Consider the following 14,774-nt stretch of genomic DNA (forward strand, 5'->3'; position numbering starts at 1 on the left):
ACTCCATGGCTGACTTCCAGGTCAGCAGGCCTATGACACGTGCGCTGGTGCATGTTGATGTCATCAGGCCACGTGGATCAGGGGCAGCAAGGTCATCTGCTGCCCCAAGTAGGCAGGGTGGAGAGGCTGCAGGGGCAGCTGCGGCTCCATCCACCCCAGCTCTCACACACCCAGCCAGGACAGTGTCGGTCCTAGTCCATCCTGCTGACATTCCCCCTGACACCATTACACTTGAGCCAATGCCTGCACCAACTCCCATGCTGAGTGTGCAATCCCACACTCCTGATACAGAGTCCACCAGGGCTCCTGGCCCTAGTGTCCAGAGCGGCGTAGGACACTCAGGATCACCACCACCTTCCAAGCGGAAGAGGAAGAGTGCTCGTCCGGCACAGGCTGATGCCCCAGACACGGCTACACAGTCCGGCCCGTCGAGGAAGCCCAGCTTCACGGATGCCGAACTGAATGCACTTGTCGAGTATGTGTCCGCACATGATAACGAGATGGTCATTGTTGCAGGATCCAAGACCACACCTGCACAACGCCAGGCACACTGGCAGACCGTTGCGGACATCGTAAGTGCCCTTGGAATCGTGAGGCGCACAGCCAATGATTGCTATAAGCGCTGGAATGACCTAAAGCGCAGGGCAAAGAATAAGCTGGCCTCAAGTCATGCCGCAACTCTAGTGACAGGAGGTGGGTCTCCAGTAGAAGACATGGAACTCACTCCACATGAGTCAGTCGCTGGGACCTACGTCACAGAGGAACAGATCCAAGGCGTGGGAGATCTGCCTGATTATGAGGCATTGTCCGGTGAGTGCACATGCATGTGTGTGTCATCCATGTGCATGGTGTGTGTGTGAGGGCTTCTGTTTGTGTGCCAGGTGAGGGTGTGTGCGCTTGAGTCGTTTGGGTCACCCATGTGCTTCATGCAATACATTCTGCGCAGCAGCATTTGGCCATAGCAGTATCCCTTCTGCCAACAGTAGACATCTAGCCCAACATCACGCCAGTTGCCCTTGAAGTGTCACCTTGCCACAACATTGTTGCTTATTTTTCTCATTCAGGCAGATTGTTTGCATTCCACCACTTTTACTAGGCATTTCTCAGTCCTCTAGTCACATGTCTGACATGGCTATGGTAAAGTGGAGTGACTTTGTTACCTGGATATCATTTGTTTAGACATGTCCCTGTGCAATCGGACCATTTTGGACTGGCAGCTCCAGGTGAAAAATCAGACCTGTTTGAATTAGAAAAGCTATTATATGAGGGAACTGGACTGAATGAATAAGTGCTGCCCTCCTCTCCATCTTCACTCAATAGCAATGGTACATGCCATCTGTGTGATGGCATGTGTATTTCACCTGGCAATCACAGGCCAATGTGTGATGCCACTGCCAGGCAGCATGCAGAAAATGTGTTCATCTTTCATCTTGGTGTCATCAGTGTGTGCCATTTGCCTGCCCTTCATACGTAGTGAGAGTGCATGCATGGGATGGTTTTAGTCATGTGGGACATGTGTCAATCAAGTACTTGTTCTGTTGCTTCTCAGCCCTCATTGTGTGCCATGGTGCTAATGCCTGTTTCCATTTGTTTGCTTGTATGTCTTTGCAGGGGAAGACGCACCTGATACTGCTGGGGTTGTGGAGATGGTGCAGACCCAGGAGAGGTCCGAGGACCGACCGACCATAAGTGAGGGACGAGGTGTGGTGGTGGGTGAGAACCCACAACTGCTGCAGGTCGTGCTCTCAAGGGGTGTCTCTGGCTGCACCTCCCCCGAGCTGTACTCAGGTGTTGATTCGGATGATGAGACCTACGTGCCGTTGCAGGTGAGTGTTCCTGGGAGGGATTCTGTTCTGTCCCACCCACCTGCACCAGGGTCAGAACCCTCAATGGGGATGTCAGTGTTGGCATCTACGCCTTTGGTGGTTACGGATGCAGGGTCACACTCCGCGACATCTGATCCTGTTCCTGGGCCAGCAGATCAGAGGGGGAATGCAGTCCTGCAGCCTCAGGAAGTGCCGGCACAGCAAGGCGCAGTTCGCCTTGACCCAGACAGGTGTGGTGCTCGCCGACGTGGTGGCCGTACGCCACCTGGCAATACCGCATGGGAGCAATCCATTTACGGTATGGCAACCCAACAGGCAGCATCATCAGAGATGATGGCTCAGGCCATGGATAGGGTGGCCACTTCCATTGTCCCCCCCGAAAGGCTGATGGAGCGACTACAGCAGGCAACCGACTCTATCTGCCAGTCACACAGGGAGGACATGTTGGCGTCCAACAGGGACAGGCGGGCGGCACTGGCGACTCTGCAGGAAGCCATCTCCATAGAGTCCCAGGGCCACAGGGAAGCCCTGAGGCTGGAACTCCTTCACCTCAGGACGACTGTTGTTGAGCTTGAGGCTTCAACAAACCGAAGGACAGAACAGCAGCTGGAGCATCTCACCCGTATGCTCTCAGCTGAGATGCAGGCAACTAGGGCGGAGGTCCGGGCATCCCGTGAGTTGTTGCATGGGGACCTCCGCACACTCATCCTCCAGAACGAGACCTACCACACCCGCATGCTTGCAGCCATGGAGGAACAGACTAGGGCCTTGCGTGGGCTGCCTCCCATAGTGCAACCACCTCCGGATGCAGCTGCACAGGGTGATAATAGCGACAGCAGTGATACTCCCACAATAGGGTAGCCCTGTGGGCCATGAGCCCATGGAGGTGTTTTTTTTTCTGCAAGATCCACACAGGTGGGTTTTGGTGTGCACCCTGTCCTCGGACCTCCTGGGTGTCCTCCACAACCCCCCCGGGCCCATTAATGGCCATTTTTGATTTATTAATTTATTTATTTATTATTTTTTGATTTTTTTTTTTGGGACAATGTGTTGCCTTGTGTGGCTCCCGTGGGCATACGCTGCATTGTGGCTGGGCACATGCAGGCTTGTCATGTATTCGGTTCAGATGCATGGGTTTTTGTCACACACACCCCTCCTGCTTCCAGTTTCCATGGGCTTGCAAAGGGTGTGCCCAAGTGACATTGACGTACATGGTGACATTGGACTCCCACTACATGTGTGGGTAGTCTAGTCAATACTGTGTTTACAGTCCTAATGCATATTGCTTTTGTGTTGTACACTGCATGTTGCATTGATGTGTAACTCATCATCCGTGTCTACCTCCTAATTTGCAGGTCCTTTCCTCATGTCTACACAAGGCCCTCTACTTTGGAGATGGGGTCCATGTTGGCAGCAGTGCATCTACAACTCTACATGGCGGCAACACTGTACAGTTGGAAGTGGTGGGAGTGCAGGCATTTCCAGGTGGTGAGACTACTAATTCCTTACATTCGTAATGTCATGTTAATGGTAGTTTTGAGGGTCAGTAGCTGATAAGTGTTATTGCTAAATACCTGCTCAAGTGTGTTGTTGGTCCTGCATTACTGTGAGCATTTCAGGTGTCGCGAGTTTCAATTAGGGACACTGTACATTGTGACACTTGTGTCATGTTGTGGGGATTACTTTGTTTACCTGCACATAGCATGACATGGCATGGTGTGTCGTGTGGCGGTGCTGGGGATGGGTTGGCTGACATGGCACTGTCCTCATGTTGCATTTTGCAAATGGGTATTCATTTTAGCTGCATGAATGTGTTTTTTCACGAAACTACATTAGTGGTGTCTGTGTAGGTAGGGATGCACACATTGTAACACTTCCAGGTGAACAATCTCAGGCTGATATGGTTTTGGCGGTTGATTCTCCAGACATTCAGGATCAGTGTCAGTTTGAGTCATCATTGATTGTCAGATGGTATGTGCCAGGGCAGTGTGCACTCCACAGGGGTGTGATTTCTATGTGAAGTAATTAGCCACTAGCTGTGTACGGGCTGCCTCCCCCGTGCCCTTTCCCCTCCCATGCGCAGCGGGTGTGCATGTGATTGGGGATGTGGGGGCACCACCATGTCCACGGCCAGGCCCCGGCGTGTTGCAACGTTGTGCAGGACACATGCTGCCACTATGATCCTGCACACTACTGGGGGAGCGTATAACAGCTGCCCGCCAGAACGGTCAAGGGAGCGAAAGCGTGACTTAAGCACTCCGAATGTGCGCTCCACTATGCCCCGGGTTGCAATGTGGACTGTGTTATATCTTACCTCGGGTGGCATGGTGGGATTCCGAATCGGCGTCATTATGTGGGGGCTGAGACGGTAGGCACTGTCCCCTGTGGAGGTGGTGATTGGTATCATTGGTGGGGTTGTGACCTTGCTCAGTATCTGACATGCATGCATGTGCAGTGGCATTCATACTCACCAAGCAGCCATGTATCGCCATGCCGCCCAGCTTCTAGGTCCCGGCTTAGGGTGGACATTCGGTAAATGAAGCTGTCGTGGGTGGACCCGGGATAGTTGGCATATACTGAGGTGATGATTCCCTTGGCATTACATACTACCTGCACGTTGATGGAATGCCAGTGCTTGCGGTTCCTATAGATGTGCTCAGATGCCCTGGGGGGACGTCGAGCCACATGGGTGCAGTCGATGGTACCTAGCACTTTGGGGAATTGTGCCACAGCGTAAAAATCCAGGGCGGCAGCATGCCTTTCTGCAGGTGTTCTGGGCAGGTATATGTGCCTGCGGACTGATGGGCGTGCAGTGATGATGTTCAAGACCTGGTGTAGGCAGCGTGACTGCGTGGCCTGTGACACCCCACCCACTATGGCACTTGTCCGCTGAAATGATCCAATGGCTAAGAAGTGCAGTACATTGAGGACCTTCTCCAGGGGGCTGAGTGCTTGGGAGCACAGGGTGGGTGATGTGAGGTCATCCTCCCACTCACTCACCAGGTCCAGTATTATGTGTGGTGGAAACCTGTACCTCCCATACACCTGCTTATCAGGCATCCCGAAAAGGCTGGTTCTGGGTGTGAATATTCTGGCCCTGACTATCCTCCTCCTCCTCCTTTGGTAGCCCACGGCCACTGCTGCTAGGAACGGTATATTCATCCTGGCGTCTGAGCTTGTTATTTTTTTGCGCGCAAATTTATGCGTCGCAGGTCGACGTATGCCTGCTTCCTACTGCCGTACGTGTTTCTTTGTGCGTGTTGTAGGCGAGCGTGTGAAACTTCCCGCGCACCCCTGAAATCCAGTACCCAGGCCAATAGCGTGTGGAAATTCCCGCGCACCCCAGAATACACGTGCGTTGATGTACTCGCGTGTGAAACTTCCCGCGCACTCCTGAAATCCAGTACCCAGGCCAATAGCGTGTGGAAATTCACGCGCACCCCGGAATACACGTGCGCTGATGTACTCGCGTGTGTAAGTGCCCGCGCACCCCTGAAATACACTACATAGGCCAATCGCGTGTACGCGCACTTTTGTCCAATTACACGCGATGACACTCTGACGTGCAGTCTTTCCACGTGTGCTCTGTCATCACGCGCTATGAGGGAAACCACGCTCCTGCCCAGAAGGCCGAATTACTGCCCCCCAGTGCCCCGAGCAGCCTCCAACGTGCCATCTGCTGCTGCTGCCTGCCTGCCTGCCTGCTGCCACCGTGCCCTGCCATTTGGTGCCTGCACATCAGCCATCTGCAGGGGTCCACTTGCTGTGTCCACCCCTGCTGGAACAGAAGACTCCCGACTGGGATAACATCGCTACACAGCCCAGCCCCAGGACCCAGTTGCCTACCCACTCCTGCCTCTGGGGTTGCCATGTCGGGCACTTCCACATCTGGCACCAGTGGCAACCCCAGGCCAGAGGGGCAGAGGGGCACCAGCTTCACTGCCACCGAAGTTGGTGTCCTGGTGGAGCATGTCCTGCGGCAGTATGATGCCCTCTTTGGATCGTCCCGCGCCAGCAAGGAAGGACGGGAGAGGATCTGGGCCGACTGTGTGGTTGCCATCAACGCGGAGGGGGTGGCAACCCGCGACGTCCAGAAGATCAAGAAGCGCTGGGAGGACTTGAGGTCCAGGACCCTCGTGAAGGCCCGGCGCCTCGTGGAGGGGGGCCGGGGCTGCATGAGTTCCATCCAGATGAGGGTCCTGGAACGCGTACGCCCAGCGCTCCATGCCCAGATCCTTGAGAGGGAGACCTGTCTGGAGTTGAGCGGTAAGTGGCCAAGCATTGCTGTGTGAGACAGGGCATGTTGCGGTGTGCTGGTTGTCTGATACTTGCCTGTATGTGTGACATAGGCCATGTATGCATGTATGTGTGCAGGGACATCATGGTAATGCATGTGCGACCAGTGATGTGTGAACCAAATGGTTGTTGCATGTGTTTAAATGCGACATGGGGAGCCCTATGCAGATTTTACACATGAGAGCATGCCAGTCTCTGTTCCTAGACATGGGTGGGGGTGAGGGATGGGTGCTGATGCCAGGTACATATATGGTAGCCATGTCTGTGTGCCTGACCTGCATGTCTGTGACTTGTGAATGCCATGGATGCATGACACATGTGTGTGACAATGCGCAGATTCACTGAAGCAGCCTAGTTATCCTTGTATCCGCTGTGTTTGGGGTGTATGAGGCCAGATGGATGTGACTGAGGTGAAGTGTGTGCATGTGATAGGCATGCCCCATGATGCATGTGAGTTCCATATCATTGTATGTTTCAAGAGTCCATTGGACATGTATGGAAATGTCCATGGCATGCACCATGCCTGTTACTGTGTGTGTTTTGCCTGGACTGACCCATGTGTTGTGGAGGGACATGATGGAAGTGTACTTTGACAGTGGTACTCATCTGCTATTGCTTCCTGTCTAGTGGACCATTGAACAGTACCCTGATGCTTGTGTTCTATGTCTCCCTCTACGCAGCGGCTAGTGAAGAAGAGGGCGGAGATGGTGCTGTGGAGCAAGGCGGTGGGGATGCCCCCACGGCTGCAGCGGAAGGGGTGGGTGAGCCCCCACAGGGGCCTGCTAGGCCGGAAGACGGTGAGGAGCCATCCAGGTTGGTGGTTTCCACAGAGGAGGAGGAGGCCGCCACTGAGGCACACATGGGGCCTGGTGGGGGCATCCCTGCTGGTGCAAGTGGTGCAGTCCAGGGGCAGGATGCAGCACAGGTCACCGTGGAGGAGCCTGTGCATGTCGCTGTCCCTGACCCTGTGAGTGCACCACCATGCACCAGCAGGGATGCCCTGTCCCAGGCCCGTCCGCAGGTAGAGGGGATGTCCATGTCACCTGACTCCCCTCCACCTGCAGACGAGGGGACCCGTGTCCATATGGAGAAGGTCCTGATTGGGGTCGCGATGCGCGCGGGTGTAATTCGTGATGACGTGCGTGCTTCCCGGGAGGAGCACGCACGTCATAACGAAGAGCACCGTGCCGACGTGGCCCAATTGGGATCTTCCATGTTCGGGGGTTTCCTGCATGTGTCGGCCAATATGGAGGCCCTCTCCTCCTCTGTGGAGGCTATACGCCGGTCGTTCTCCTTGCCGTCTTCTGGCCCAGATGCCACCAGGGCCCCCTGTGGACCTGCCCTGACCAATGCAGCCAGCTCGGTGGGGATCCCATCCCTGCCACAGTCGGGAGTCGGAGGTCCAGCAGGGGTGGACACCACAGCAACTGTACCCCAGCAGATGGAGGATGTGCCTGCATCATCAGGCAGAGCACATGCACAACAGCGTCGGTGGATTCCATCAGTCTGGATGCCGTCGTGCTGGCAGAGGCAGTTGCGTCGGAGGCAGCAACAGAGTCAACGTGGGAGGCATTATGGCTCGGGGCCATCAACATCGGAGGGGCAGGCATCGGCCGGAGGGCAGGAGGACCCAGGACAGGAAGTGTCTTCCGTGTGGCTGCGGTTGGGCCAGCAGATAGGTGCGGAGCGGCGGCGGGCGGAAGAGGCGCGGCTCACGATGGTCAGGGCAGAGAACTCCATGCGGAGGGCCCTGAGGCGGGCCGAGTGCCTCGAGGCAATCCGCAGGGGGTTGGAGGAGCAGATGGCGTCGTCCCTGCGGACCCTCGGGCCATGGAACAGGACCGCCTCCGGGACATAGACGAGGAGTTTGATGATGCCCTGGCTCGGAACACCACGGAGTGAGCCGCTGGACTTGCCCGCCGCCTTTGTATATAGTTCTTTAGTTTTAGGTTTCCTTTGTTTCTTCTTATGATTTGGAGTCAACGGACACTGCTCCACTTTTTGTATATAGTTGCATTTTAGCTAGGGTTTTTTGTAGGTTTCCTTTGTTCAGTTGGGCTCATGGACCCTTGGATGTTTTGTACATAGTTCTTTATTGGATTGTTTTATTTTATTTTTTTTTTTATTTATTCTCCATGGAGCAACAGTCTTTGCATTTATTTATTTATTTTTCTCTCGGATTGATTTTATTTTTAATGTGACTTTGGACAACATTTTTTTGGATTTTGATTTGTAGTTTTGATTTTTTTGGATGGACATGCAGCTTATCTTTTTTTCATTGACATTGTAGTTTGTTTCATTTCATTTGCATTCAATTTTTTTTAATACAATTTTGTTTTCATACTTCACTGTGCGGTATCATCTCATTGGTTTCATGCATGTCATGTTGGGTGTTTTCCCATTCAATTGCAACCATTGTGTGTGACGGACATGGGTTCATTTGCTTTATGAACATTGGGGGTGTAACATGTAATTTCCATTTACATGTGGGTGAATGGGTTACTTGGTAGGGGCTTTTGGCTTTGGAGGCTGACCATAACGCACATGATTGGGGATTGTGAGGACCTGGGTGCAGGGGGACATGAGTGGGGGCCTGGTGGAGGCTGCCCCTGCACTGCTGGGGGTGGGGGTGGTGGGAGACATGAGTGGGGGCCTGGTGGTGCTGCCCCTGCACTGCTGGGGGGTGGGGGTGATGGGAGACATGAGTGGGGGCCTGGTGGAGGCTGCCCCTGCACTGCTGGGGGGCGGGGGGGTGGGAGACATGAGTTGGACATGAGTGTGGGCCTGGTGGAGGGTGCCCCTGCACTGCTGGGGGGTGGGGGTGATAGGGGCCATGAGTGGGGGCCTGGTGGAGGGTGCCCCTGGATGCTGGGGGGTGGGGGTGGTGGGAGACATGAGTGGGGGCCTGGTGGGGGATGCCCATGGTGGCTGGGGGGTGGGGGTGGTGGGAGACATGAGTGGGGGCCTGGTGGAGGGTGCCCCTGCACTGCTGGGGGGTGGGGGTGGTGGGAGACATGAGTGAGGGGCTGGTGGAGGCTGCCTATGGTGGCTGGGGGGTGGGGGGGTGGTAGACATCGGTGGGAGCCTGGTGGGGGCTGCCCATGGTGGCTGGGGGGTGGGGGTGCAGGGGGACATGAGTTGGACATGAGTGGGGGCCTGGTGGTGCTGCCCCTGCACTGCTGGGGGGGTGGGGGTGATAGGGGCCATGAGTGGGGGCCTGGTGGAGGGTGCCCCTGGATGCTGGGGGTGGGGGTGCAGGGGGACATGAGTGGGGGCCTGGTGGAGGGTGCCCCTGGATGCTGGGGGGTGGGAGTGCAGGGGGACATGAGTGGGGGCCTGGTGGAGGGTGCCCATGGTGGCTGGGGGGTGGGGGTGCAGGGGGACATGAGTGTGGGCCTGGTGGATGGTGCCCCTGGATGCTGGGGGGTGGGGGTGCAGGGGGACATGAGTGGGGGCCTGGTGGAGGGTGCCCCTGGATGCTGGGGGGTGGGGGTGGTGGGAGACATGAGTTGGACATGAGTGGGGGCCTGGTGGTGCTGCCCCTGCACTGCTGGGGGGTGGGGTGATAGGGGCCATGAGTGGGGGCCTGGTGGAGGGTGCCCCTGGATGCTGGGGGGTGTGGGTGCAGGGGGACATGAGTGGGGGCCTGGTGGAGGGTGCCCCTGGATGCTGAGGGGTGGGGGTGCAGGGGGACATGAGTGGGGGCCTGGTGGAGGGTGCCCATGGTGGCCGGGGGGTGGGGGTGGGTGGGAGACATGAGTGGGGGCCTGGTGGGGGCTGCCCATGGTCGCTGGGGGGTGGGGGTGGGTGGGAGACATGAGTGGGGGCCTGGTGGGGGCTGCCCATGGTGGCTGGGGGGTGGGGGTGGGTGGGAGACATGAGTGGGGGCCTGGTGGGGGCTGCCCATGGTGGCTGGGGGGTGGGGGTGGTGGGAGACATGGGTGGGGGCCTGGTGGAGGGTGCCCCACACTTCTGGGGGGGTGGGGGTGGTAGACATGAGTGGGGGCCTGGTGGGGGATGCCCATGGTGGCTGGGGGGTGGGGGTGGTGGGAGACATGGGTGGGGTTCTGGTGGAGGGTGCCCCACACTGCTGGGGGGTGGGGGTGGTGGGGGACATGAGTTGGACATGAGTGGGGGCCTGGTGGAAGGTGCCCCTGCACTGCTGGGGGATGGGGGTGATAGGGGCCATGAGTGGGGGCCTGGTGGAGGGTGCCCCTCGATGCTGGGGGGTGGGGGTGGTGGGAGACATGAGTGGCGGGCTATTGGAGGGTGCCCCTGCACTGCTGGGGGGTGGGGGTGTTGGGAGACATGAGTGGGGGCCTGGTGGATGCTGCCCATGGTGGCTGGGGGGGTGGGGGTGGTGGGAGACATGGGTGGGGGCCTGGTGGAGGGTGCCCCTGCACTGCTGGGGGGTGGGGGTGGTGGGAGACATGAGTGGGGGCCTGGTGGTGCTGCCCCTGCACTGCTGGGGGGTGGGGGGAGTGGGAGACATGAGTTGGACATGAGTGGGGCCTGGTGGAGGGTGCCCCTGCACTGCTGGGGGGTGGGGTGATAGGGGCCATGAGTGGGGGCCTGGTGGAGGGTGCCCCTGGATGCTGGGGGGTGGGGGTGGTGGGAGACATGAGTGGGGGCCTGGTGGAGGCTGCCCCTGCACTTCTGGGGGGTGGGGGTGGTGGGAGACATGAGTGGGGGCCTGGTGGAGTGTACCCATGGTGGCTGGGGGGTGGGGGTGGGGAAGACATGAGTGGGGGCCTGGTGGAGGGTGCCCCTGGATGCTGGGGGGTGGGGGTGCAGGGGGACATGAGTGGGGGCCTGGTGGAGGGTGCCCCTGGATGCTGGGGGGTGGGGGTGCAGGGAGACATGAGTGGGGGCCTGGTGGAGGGTGCCCCTGCACTGCTGGGGGGTGGGGGTGGTGGGAGACATGAGTGAGGGGCTGGTGGAGGCTGCCTATGGTGGCTGGGGGGTGGGGGGGTGGTAGACATCGGTGGGAGCCTGGTGGGGGCTGCCCATGGTGGCTGGGGGGTGGGGGTGCAGGGGGACATGAGTTGGACATGAGTGGGGGCCTGGTGGTGCTGCCCCTGCACTGCTGGGGGGGTGGGGGTGATAGGGGCCATGAGTGGGGGCCTGGTGGAGGGTGCCCCTGGATGCTGGGGGTGGGGGTGCAGGGGGACATGAGTGGGGGCCTGGTGGAGGGTGCCCCTGGATGCTGGGGGGTGGGAGTGCAGGGGGACATGAGTGGGGGCCTGGTGGAGGGTGCCCATGGTGGCTGGGGGGTGGGGGTGCAGGGGGACATGAGTGTGGGCCTGGTGGATGGTGCCCCTGGATGCTGGGGGGTGGGGGTGCAGGGGGACATGAGTGGGGGCCTGGTGGAGGGTGCCCCTGGATGCTGGGGGGTGGGGGTGGTGGGAGACATGAGTTGGACATGAGTGGGGGCCTGGTGGTGCTGCCCCTGCACTGCTGGGGGGTGGGGTGATAGGGGCCATGAGTGGGGGCCTGGTGGAGGGTGCCCCTGGATGCTGGGGGGTGTGGGTGCAGGGGGACATGAGTGGGGGCCTGGTGGAGGGTGCCCCTGGATGCTGAGGGGTGGGGGTGCAGGGGGACATGAGTGGGGGCCTGGTGGAGGGTGCCCATGGTGGCCGGGGGGTGGGGGTGGGTGGGAGACATGAGTGGGGGCCTGGTGGGGGCTGCCCATGGTCGCTGGGGGGTGGGGGTGGGTGGGAGACATGAGTGGGGGCCTGGTGGGGGCTGCCCATGGTGGCTGGGGGGTGGGGGTGGGTGGGAGACATGAGTGGGGGCCTGGTGGGGGCTGCCCATGGTGGCTGGGGGGTGGGGGTGGTGGGAGACATGGGTGGGGGCCTGGTGGAGGGTGCCCCACACTTCTGGGGGGGTGGGGGTGGTAGACATGAGTGGGGGCCTGGTGGGGGATGCCCATGGTGGCTGGGGGGTGGGGGTGGTGGGAGACATGGGTGGGGTTCTGGTGGAGGGTGCCCCACACTGCTGGGGGGTGGGGGTGGTGGGGGACATGAGTTGGACATGAGTGGGGGCCTGGTGGAAGGTGCCCCTGCACTGCTGGGGGATGGGGGTGATAGGGGCCATGAGTGGGGGCCTGGTGGAGGGTGCCCCTCGATGCTGGGGGGTGGGGGTGGTGGGAGACATGAGTGGCGGGCTATTGGAGGGTGCCCCTGCACTGCTGGGGGGTGGGGGTGTTGGGAGACATGAGTGGGGGCCTGGTGGATGCTGCCCATGGTGGCTGGGGGGGTGGGGGTGGTGGGAGACATGGGTGGGGGCCTGGTGGAGGGTGCCCCTGCACTGCTGGGGGGTGGGGGTGGTGGGAGACATGAGTGGGGGCCTGGTGGTGCTGCCCCTGCACTGCTGGGGGGTGGGGGGAGTGGGAGACATGAGTTGGACATGAGTGGGGCCTGGTGGAGGGTGCCCCTGCACTGCTGGGGGGTGGGGTGATAGGGGCCATGAGTGGGGGCCTGGTGGAGGGTGCCCCTGGATGCTGGGGGGTGGGGGTGGTGGGAGACATGAGTGGGGGCCTGGTGGAGGCTGCCCCTGCACTTCTGGGGGGTGGGGGTGGTGGGAGACATGAGTGGGGGCCTGGTGGAGTGTACCCATGGTGGCTGGGGGGTGGGGGTGGGGAAGACATGAGTGGGGGCCTGGTGGACGTTCCCCCTGCACTGCTGGGGGGTGGGGGTGGTGGGAGACATGAGTGGGGGCCTGGTGGTGCTGCCCCTGCACTGCTGGGGGGTGGGGGTGATAAGGGCCATAAGTGGGGGCCTGGTGGAGGGTGCCCCTGGATGCTGAGGGGTGGGGGTGCAGGGGGACATGAGTGGGGGCCTGGTGGAGGGTGCCCCTGGATGCTGGGGTGTGGGGGTGCAGGGGGACATGAGTGGGGGCCTGGTGGTGCTGCCCCTGCACTGCTGGGGGGTGGGGGTGATAGGGGCCATAAGTGGGGGCCTGGTGGAGGGTGCCCCTGGATGCTGGGGGGTGGGGGTGCAGGGGGCCATGAGTGGGGGCCTAGTGGAGGGTGCCCCTGGAGGCTGGGGGGTGGGGGTGCAGGGGGACATGAGTTGGGGCTTGGTGGAGGGTGCCCCTGGATGCTGGGGGGTGGGGGTGGTGGGAGACATGAGTTGGACATGAGTGGGGGCCTGGTGGTGCTGCCCCTGCACTGCTGGGGGGTGGGGGTGATAGGGGCCATGAGTGGGGACCTGGTGGAGGGTGCCCCTGGATGCTGGGGGGTGGGGGTGCAGGGGTCATGAGTGGGGGCCTGGTGGAGGGTGCCCCTGGATGCTGGGGGGTGGGGGTGCAGGGGGACATGAGTGGGGGCCTGGTGGAGGGTGCCCACGGTGGCTGGGGGGTGGGGGTGGGTGGGAGACATGAGTGGGGGCCTGGTGGGGGCTGCCCATGGTGGCTGGGGGGCGGGGGTGCGTGGGAGACATGAGTGGGGGCCTGGTGGGGGCTGCCCATGGTGGCTGGGGGGTGGGGGTGGGTGGGAGACATGAGTGGGGGCCTGGTGGGGGCTTCCCATGGTGGCTGGGGGTTAGGGGCGGTGGGAGACATGGGTGGGGGCCTGGTGGAGGCTGCCCCTGCACTGCTGGGGGGTGGGGGTGGTGGGAGACATGAGTGGGTGCCTGGTGGTGCTGCCCCTGCACTGCTGGGGGGTGTGGGTGATATGGGCCATAAGTGGGGGCCTGGTGGAGGGTGCCCCTGGATGCCTGGGGGTGGGGGTGCAGGGGGACATGAGTGGGGGCCTGGTGGTGCTGCCCCTGCACTGCTGGCGGGTGGGGGTGATAGGGGCCATGAGTGGGGGCCTGGTGGAGGGTGCCCCTGGATGCTGGGGGGTGGGGGTTGCGGGTGACATGAGCAGATGTGCAGGGTAGTCCCCTGTGGTGTCGGCTGCCTGCAGAGGCCGTGGAGGGTGTACAGGGAATACCTGGGAGCACACAGCCAAATCGCGTGTAGAATTTCCTGCGTACCCCTGAAATACACGTACCCAGCCAAATCGCGTGTGGAAATTCCCGTGAACGTACCCGGCCAAATCGCTTGTGGAACTTCCCGCGCACCCCTGAAGTCCACGTACCCTGCCAAATCGCGTGTGGGACTTCCCGCACACCCCTGAGATCCACGTACCCAGCCAAGTCACGTGTGGAAATTCCCGCGCACGTACCCGGCCAAATCGCGTGTGGACCCGGCCAAATCGCGTGTGGAACTTCCCGCGCACCCCTGAGATCCACGTACCCTGCCAAATCACGTGTGGGACTTCCCGCTCACCCCTGAGATCCACGTACCCAGCCAAGTCGCGTGTGGATTTTCCCGCGCACGCACCCGGACAAATCGTGTGTGGAACTTCCCGTGCACCCCTGAAATCCACGTACCCTGCCAAATCGCGTGTGAGACTTCCCGCGCACCCCTGAGATCCACGTACCCAGCCAAGTCGCGTGTGTAAATTCCCGCACACGTACCTGGCCAAATCGCTTGTGGAACTTCCCGCGCACCCCTGAAATCTACGTACCCTGCCAAATCGCGTGTGATACTTCCCGAGCACCCCTGAGATCCACGTACCCAGCCAAGTCGCGTGTGGAAATTCCTGCGCACGTACCCGGCCAAATCGTGTGTGGACCCGGCCAAATCGCGTGTGGAACTTCCCGC

The sequence above is a fragment of the Ambystoma mexicanum genome, chromosome 1q, assembly GCF_040938575.1.
Source record: "Ambystoma mexicanum isolate Mex_15411 chromosome 1q, UKY_AmexF1_1, whole genome shotgun sequence".
In the NCBI taxonomy this organism is placed as follows: domain Eukaryota; kingdom Metazoa; phylum Chordata; class Amphibia; order Caudata; family Ambystomatidae; genus Ambystoma; species Ambystoma mexicanum.